Below are 8,785 nucleotides of genomic sequence, written 5' to 3' on the forward strand. Positions count from 1 at the left end.
TGGAGTTTAAAACTTTTTGGCTTCACCTGGGAGACCCAGTATTGGGGCCCCTACCCTGTTACTAGAGCGGGAAGGAGTCTAGAGGTGCCTGATCCTCCCTAAGTCTGCCAGTTCATCCCTTCACTTCATAGTGTTCCTTCACTTGGGTTTTTTTTCATTTTGTCCCTATCCTCTCCCCACCACCTCTCTCCTTGTCACCTCCTTTATTTCACTTATGCTTTCTGTATGTTGCTGGAGTCAAACTCACAGGCAGAGAAACCTGAAACAAGATGGCTCTCGAGTCCAGGTGCAGACATTGCCTGATGGCCCAGAGACCAGAAGTGGAGGGTCAAGTGACCTGGAATACCCTTTATAAGTCCAAGCCTCAGACCAGAAAAAGGAGTCTAGCTGTAGGAGCTATAGAGGAGGGAGTCTCTGATGGAGGAACTTGGGGCTGAACCCTGGACCGTAGGCACCAACTTTTATTTTTGCCAGGTGGGGGGCGCTGAGATGATGGAAATGTAGAAAGCGTTATGCATTTCGGGTGATAGCCCTCTTCCCGAGGGGGCCCAGAGCCCTTGGGCCCCCATGTGTTCAGTGTGAACACCCTGGACCATGGAGGGAGGATGCAGAGTGGCAATCAGGGTGAGGAAAACCCAAGAGTATCCAAGGTACCTCGAAGCTTTTCTGTTTGTTCTTTTCTTTGGAACATGCCACTGCTGGGTGAGGCAAGCCCCAGGCAGGACATTTCTTTGAGCCCAAATAGCTTCTATTTTGTGATGTTTCATTTCTGAGTAGACCAGTTGCACTTGGGAAGGGGAGGTGGAGGCTACTGAAAGGGGTGCTTAGGGGACACCCTGAATTCCAGACTGTTGAGGGGATGGAAGATAAAGACTGGGGGTATGTTCTGAGCACAAGAGGGGCAGAGCTTGACAGAGACTAAAAGACCATAAAGTGGGATCTGTGGCCCCACCTGTCTATGCAGGAGTCTCACAGGGGCTGGAGCCTGAGGTCACAAGGGCATGGCCAAAGCTGAGCCAGAAGCTCGCAGTCCTGAACAGTGGTCTCCAAGCCAGAAGGCATAGCCAGAGTTAAAGTGGGATGAGGCCAGGAGAGCCACGGTCCAGACAAGGGTCCCTGTTCCCAAAGCTCTCTGCCCTTTGGGCAGCATCCCTTGTCTAGTGTAAGAGTGAATTTAGTTGGGCTTCTGGCCTCCCTGACTAGAAAAACAGACAGAGACCAGAAGGGCTGATACTGCTTATTTCAGTTATATGTTTTGAGATTAAAAAAAAAAATCCTGCATGTCTTATTACTCTGTGCACAGAGGTCCAATTAAGTAAACTTAATTTAGTTTCTTCAAGGTCGTATTTTTTTTTCTCTTTCTCTGTCTTAAGTATAAAAATGCTTGAAAACTTAGAGGGGGGAGGATTCCTTTGAAACAGACAAGTGAGTGATTCCCCTTGCTGTATGAAATCCTCCCTGTGACCACAGTATAGCCCTAAATAAAGAAAAGCTGGCTCTGTCAATTCTGATTCAACTACAATGCAAAGTTTGATTTCTTCCACACTAGTTATTACATCAAGATGTGATGGGTGAGGATACAGAGGGAGAGAACAAAGAGTGCTAGTGCCAAGAGGCTCCTAAAGGCAGATGCACTGTGTTGACACCCATAGGTGTCCTACCCCCATGGGTGACTGGTGCCTCTTGAAGCCACTGGCGGCGGCAGCGGTGATGGAGCTGGCGAACACCCACAGAAGGCGGCAGCGGCAGAGACGGCCCTGTCAGGGGGGGCATGTACCCCCCTGTGCTTTCTCTACCAGACACCTATGCCTACCCTTATGTTGCAAGTCCGGCCCTGTTGAAATTGGTAGGAGTTTTGACTTTTGACTTCATCGAGGCTGGGACTGTGCAACCCAAGGCCTTAAGGAATAATTGTTAGGAATTGTGACTAACTAAAAATGTGTAGTCCATCTCTGGAAGTATCCTTTGCTGCCATGTGGATCTTCAAGTCTCCCCTGAGACACAGGTACAAATGTTATTCAGGTGGTAGGAAGTGCATTAGTTGTTTGCGTGTTTATGTCCTGGGGCTCACATTGTTGCGGCTGCTGCCTCAGAACTTTTCATGCAAGCTGGATGACTGAGTTCTCTATTCACCACCTTTGTAGAATGGTGAAAATTGGAACTGAAATTATTTTGCAGTTTGTCAGGGGAGGGAAGTCTCCTATGACCACAAGTCAACCCATGTGACACTACAGCTGTTTGCAACCTTTGTTTCCTTTCATAGATGAATATTTTTAGTTAGTAATTTGTTTCTTCAGAATTTAAAGTATGTATAATGCTCATGCTAATTGTCACTGTAACATTTGGCTAAGGAAGGAATATAGGGGGAGAAGAACATTTTAAGAGATTTGTAAGGACTAGTTAGGACCAGTTATATTATGGGGGAATTCATAGAATGACGACAGTCAGTTAGGATCCAGACACTGAATGAAACAGAACGGTCAGATTCCTTGGCGCTGAAAAATTGCTAAACAAAAAATATGATTGCCAGTTGCTAGCTGCAGCTGCCAGACCATTATCACTCTCTCTGGCCAGAGGTCTGTCATGGGGCATTCATTATGAGGCACCACCACAGGCATCAGGTAGAAGTAGGAGCTGCCACTATTGTGAGAGCCACCCCTTGCCCTGGGCTGGTGAGTTTGACACCGTGGCATTACATGAAGAATGGTGGCAGCAATCCAGTCTAATGAGACCCAGAGCAAGAAGCATAATTAACAGGAAAACAACAAACCAGCAGCTATAGACAGCAAATAGGCAGTGTGGAGAGATCTAGAGTGGAAACCCAACTTGTACATCATAATAGTAGGAATTGAGTCTGTATAAAGAGCTGCCTACAGAGGAGGGGGAGAAGATGAGAAAATGAAGGTGAAGCTTTTTACTGTCTCACTGGGGAGAAAAATGAGTGAGTGAGTCACTGGTTCCAGGAATAATGCCCAAAAACACTAAAAAAGTTGAGTGGTGACTACTACAACTCCTACAGAATAAAACTTTAGAGAATTTTTTTCTCTCTCTTTTTTTTACCTGGAACTAAGCAGAAACAGAAAGATACTTAAATAATTAAATGAAGTTGATAATTCTGGCATTTGTATATATTTTAGAGACCTAAAACACAATCCTAAGTAGAGATGGAATAGCTGAACTGTTCAGGGAAAGGACAAACATTATGAAGGCAGTTAGTGCAGAACAAGCACCCAGGCTCAAGCAAAAGCAGGACAAAGAAGCAGGTGCACTGGACCATGATACCTGCATTCAGTGTATGTGAAGTGCAAAGAACATAAAAGGCACTAAGAAAAGTACCCAGTTAATAGCCAATAAGGTGTAAGAAACAAAATAATTTAATGTTGCAATGGAACTGGCAAGCTACAGCAGGAAGAAAAAAAAAGCAGTAGTATGTGCAGTACTGAAGACAGCCTTTTAAGGAAGTTGCAGCATAACATTAGCACATTTTAAAGCTCTCAGAGTAGATGCACCCCAGAAGTAGGCTGCCAGCCAGTACTGACTCAACAACCAGTTTATTTCCAATTAGATTGTGGAGCTAGGTACAGTGTAACTAATGTTGATAAACAGCTGGAGAAATGTGACAAAGTGCTTGTTACATACAGTAAAGCCATATTGAGACCAATGGCTAAATATGGACTGCTGATAAAAAGAAGCAAGAGATATCAGCTTGAGTTTATGGAAGTTGCCACAGAAAAGTACCACTGCAAGGCAGTGCCAGCTTTAGATTTGTTCACAATGCACCAGAATATCCCTGGCATGACACTATAGGCACTGTCCAGCATTCTGCCAAAGAAAGATGTAAACCAAAGTAAGAAATAAATCTTCACATACTGCCCACAAAACTACTAAACTGCAAGTTTCGCTAAGCCTCCTGGGGCTACTAATGGTGGAACTGGCAAGCTTTAAAAGAGGTATCTGAAGACCCATTTAAACAGGCACAGAGTGGGGCAGCACCTTGGTAAACTGAGGATTCTTATTGGCCCAGAACCACTTCACAGAAAATTGGAAAGAAAGGCCCTATCGCTTACTAACAACTGAGGGCATGCTACCTGATTGATTTAGGGCAAAAGAGCGTGTGATGCTACTAAAGGGTTCTGTCATATAAAGCTAGAGAACAAAACCAGCCATCTGAGACATTCTCCTACACCTTTGGCAGGTGCAGCTGGCTGCAAGTGCCACTGGAACCAAGAGGTGTTCCAGTGCAAACTAAACCAGGGACTCAAGGGACTCCCAAGCATTAAGACTGTATGTAGCAGATGCCATTCTTACTGTAAGGGAAGCAGATGTCTGTCTAGCACCATGATATCAAGTTGTGCAACTCCAAAACAGGTGCTAGGAGTGGAATATTGGGCTGAATGAAGACAAACTTAAGCTGGGAGAACTAAGGTTCTTTTACTTGGATACTTGTTTACTTCTGAAGGACTGCACAAAACCTGAAAAACTAAGAACTATTAATGAATGCCTAGACTAAAGTAAATGAAGGAAGTCCAGTGATTTATAGGGAAGGCCATACTTTACTTTCTAGTTTCCCATATTCTGCTTATTACCTATGAATTCTGGGCACATTCAATACACAGCGAAGCAGTATGGGAACACCCAAGATCCAGAACAGGCATTAGAAACGAGAAAAAAGCTATGGGTGCCTATACAGTGTTAGACATGCTTCAACACATTCTAATTAGAATGAGTTGGAGCAGATTTAATTAATCATTAATTTTTTAGTTTCAGCTAATGGAAGCTTTGCACCAGGGTCATTCTGCTGCTCCTTTTGGTGTTAGTGACTAGATGTTTGGAGTATAACACTGGCACACAGGGTGCCTATACACATGCTTGACAAGCCTTAGATCCTGTGGCAATGCTAGACCATTTAAATTAGAAGGGGGAGCAGACTTGATTAATCATTCTAATTAGAAGGCTCTAGCATTGCTGCAGTTTCACATGTATAAGCCCCTGCAGGTTTAAAAATGGCTGCTGGGGTGCTTTATGTACAGCTTGTTGAGCAGGTGTATAGGCACCCTGTGTGTCAGTGTTATACTCCAATCATCTAGACCTCAGTAACAGGAAAAGGAACAGCAAGGGATAGGGCCTTCCATTTCTGTACTGATGAAGAAAGTACATGGTTCCTGACCTGGTCAGCCTTGCTCTGGATTCAACAGCAGCTTTCAGCCAAAGGCCTTGTAACAGGGCAGTCTGTCACTTTAAGGACAAACAGACCCATTAAAAAAGCACAACTTGGGGCATTTGGGTAAGGAGTGCGGGGGTGGTTTCCACTAGGAGCTTTAAAAACCCTCAGAAGAGAAAGCAAACTGTGAGAGGGAACAGTTTGCTGCAAGGAGGGCCTACGCTTTTGTCTGGGGCCTTCCCTCCTGGTGTCTGGGAGAGGACAGAGGCATTCTCTTTATTTGCTTAAAAACTGTGTTGGAGAGGAGCTTCTCAGGGAGTGCAATTCTGCAAAGCCAGCAGACCAAATGACCTGCTTACAGACCTCTACTGCAATTCTAAACTGCCAATCTACGAGTAAGAGATGACACCCCTGTATTGAGTTACACTAGTTGAAGACCCTCTAATTATTGAATATTCTGTATCATTCCAGAAACTTCAACTTAGGAAATGTCTTTAAAATGTGTGTGATGCAAACACAGAAAACAAAAGTATCGATAAGGCATGAATGCATCCTCTTGTCCTTTGCTGCAGATATGGAAGCGAACTTTGACTGTTGCAGAATTATCATCGTTTAATCTTTACCACATTAACTTTGCTTGTCTAAAGTACAAAGTTTGTATGTCCAAGGTGTTTGCTACAGGGCTGTTTCCAGAGTGAGTTGTTACTTTGTACAGTGTGAGCTGATATGCCTTACAACAATCATATTTCTTATTGGTGGGAAGAGGATGGAGGTTTTTTGTTTTTTTTTTTTGATGAGACACAATGTAGAGCAGAAAATTCCCAGCATTTCATGCTTCACAGCACTTGTTTAGTAATTTCATGAGCGAGCCTCAACTATTAGTGGGTTATGATACAAGAGATGACTGACTCAGTGTGAGATCATGTGCTGAGGTATTGATCCTTTGCTTTATAAGAAGCGATTTGCATGCTACAGTCTGGAGTTTGCTGATTCGAAAGGTTTTAAAAAGAAATTACTAAAAGGAGGAGACCCCCCCCCACCTGGTAACCCAGCCATAAAACAAAGTTTGAAGAAAATTGTTTTTGTGAATTCTCTCTACCTCATTTTGAGAGAACAAGGGCAAAAACATTGTAATGAAACACATTGAAGAGTTTAATATAAATCTAGGTACCTGGCTTCTTTTTAGTTGACTTGTTTCTGACATAAGCTACCTGTCTGACTCTTCAGCAGATACTTATTTTTGCATACTCTAGCTGAGTCCCATTAACTAAAGGAAGATTTATCACAGACATGCAGGACAAATCCAGGACCCAACAGAGCTAAAGAGTCTGCCGTTGACTGCAGAGAGAGGATTTATTCCACATAAGTTTATCTGACATACAGTGGGTGCATTTACATGAGACGCTAACTGCAGATTAGTCTAATAACACTGCGCAGTAGTATGCAGTACAAAACCCGTACATTGGTATTAGGCTACTGTGCAGTTAGCATCACTAAAAAGCTGTGTGCTGGCACTACTGTGCAGTAGCACCAGTTACTGTACATTGATTTAGTACTTGGTTATCCAAATACTAAACTTAATGCACAATAATTATGGTGCATTCATCAACGTGTAGACATACCCACTGTGTGTTGTCCCCTAATCTTCCAATCAAGAGCAGAAACCAGGTATAAATTCGTAGTAGTCCTCATGGGCACTTTAACACATACTTCAGGGTTGGTGTGGGTGGGGGGAAGGGGTGACTCCAAGAGCCGCTCTAGTTAAAGCACTGCTGTGTCTTGTGTATTGGCAGGAGGCTGCTGGAGCATAGCAGTTGCCACACTCCAACAGTCAAGGCTGTTCTGACGCGCTGGAATTCCAGTTATGTTGGACCACCCCATTAGTCTGTATATTGCTTGTGGGGGTATGTGGTCACTATAGGTGGCAGAAGGGGGAATCTAATAGGGCTAGCAGGTGCTGCCCAGCCAGTGGGGCATGGTACCGACCCATGAGCAGCTCAAACAGTGGGCATGGCTCCTGGTGAAACACACACCCTGGAAGCATGAGGAGGGAGGGGCATGTGCCCCCAGATCTGGGTGGAGCAGGGTGGACTGCAGCTGCAGGCTGGGGCTGCACTGGGCTCTTCCTGGTGGGTGGGGGCTGGGTTAGGCTGTGCTTGGGGTAAGCGGTGGTGCCCCTGGGAGGGGGCTACAGGAGGGGCTCCAGCCACCCCAAAATTTGCCATGGCTCCCCAACCTCTTACCCAGCAGCACTGCTGCCCAGGTCCCTCCCCTCCCCGCAACTGCTGGGAAGAGCCCAGTGCAGCCCCAGCTCACAGCAGCAGACCTGCCTCCCTCTGTGAAGAACTGGGGGCACACGCCCGTCATGCCTTCCCAGGGTGTGCACAATGGCAAGAGACACCACCAGCTCCCCATGCCCCCCAGAAGAGCTGTTTGTGGCTCCATCCTACACCCCACCTGAGCTGCCCCTGCCCCAGCCCCACTCCTTCCCCACAGCCCTTTACCCTCCCCCCACAGACTTACCTGTTGGGGGGGTGCATGTGCGCATGCACTCAGCCCCCCTAAATAATTTGGTGTCCCTCCACCTATGGTGGTCACTACTGACTGTGTACTGAAATCAAACTGATGTAATTTTTATTAATAACCATTTACTGTTACAAAGCCAAGAAGTATTTAAAAACCAGAAGGAAATGTTAAAAATCTAAAAGCCAATTTCTAAGCCAATCTCATAATTTAAAAATTGGCAATACTTTATACACTCCATTTCCTTGTCTCACATTGGGCATTTTTACATGTCCTGTGGGACACAGTTCCAGGTGCTTTAATTAGTGAGCTGCACTAATTAAAAGAACCCACGTGTCACATGTATCAACATCCCTGTACTGAAAAAATGGTGACAGGTCGCTTTGAACTAAAGCTCAAACATTTTTTTTCAAAGTGCCCCACCACCATTTTTTTCAGTGCGGGGATGCTTTTACACGTGACACAGAAAGCTGCCAGAGTGCATCAATTTCTGTGCTTCATCAGACTCAAGAGTCTGCTCCGACTGGCTGGATTTCCAGCATGTCGAAGCAGGCTCCATGCATGTGTATAGGAGCCCATTATGCTGTAGCACAGTTGTTACTGGCTCACCTTTTCTATTTTATTTTACTACATCTTCTTCCTTTCTTTTGTCTTCTCTGCACCTTCTTTTGTCTTTTTCTTGTTGCTCCTGGATCCTTTGGTCTCTTGCTCCTTTCTTTTTTGTTCCTTCATCACCCATGAGACTATATGCTATATAAATGGGAACATCTACTAGGAACTGCATTGTGTTGAACCACGTGTAGTTTACTGACAATTTCCTGTCAATAGAAACAGGACATCTGAAGCCCTGTTCAGAAAAAAGTGTCTTATATAAATTACTGCATTAGCAGCTGCCACAAGAGCAGGCATGGGGTGACTGGCTTTCATATAATTTATTTTTCACTTCACTTCTATGATAGCAGGTGGGTGGATGCAGGTTTATAGTCTTAACTTGTTCTTTAAAATTATTTTTTTCCTTACCTACCACCATCCTTTTCTAATCAGTTTATTTTCAAGTCAAGAAATTTTGGCTTATGTAGTCAAATAAAACAGCAAGGGAAA

Source organism: Crocodylus porosus, unplaced genomic scaffold (genome assembly GCF_001723895.1).
Source record: "Crocodylus porosus isolate Cpor-Errol unplaced genomic scaffold, CroPor_comp1, whole genome shotgun sequence".
Classification (NCBI taxonomy): domain Eukaryota; kingdom Metazoa; phylum Chordata; order Crocodylia; family Crocodylidae; genus Crocodylus; species Crocodylus porosus.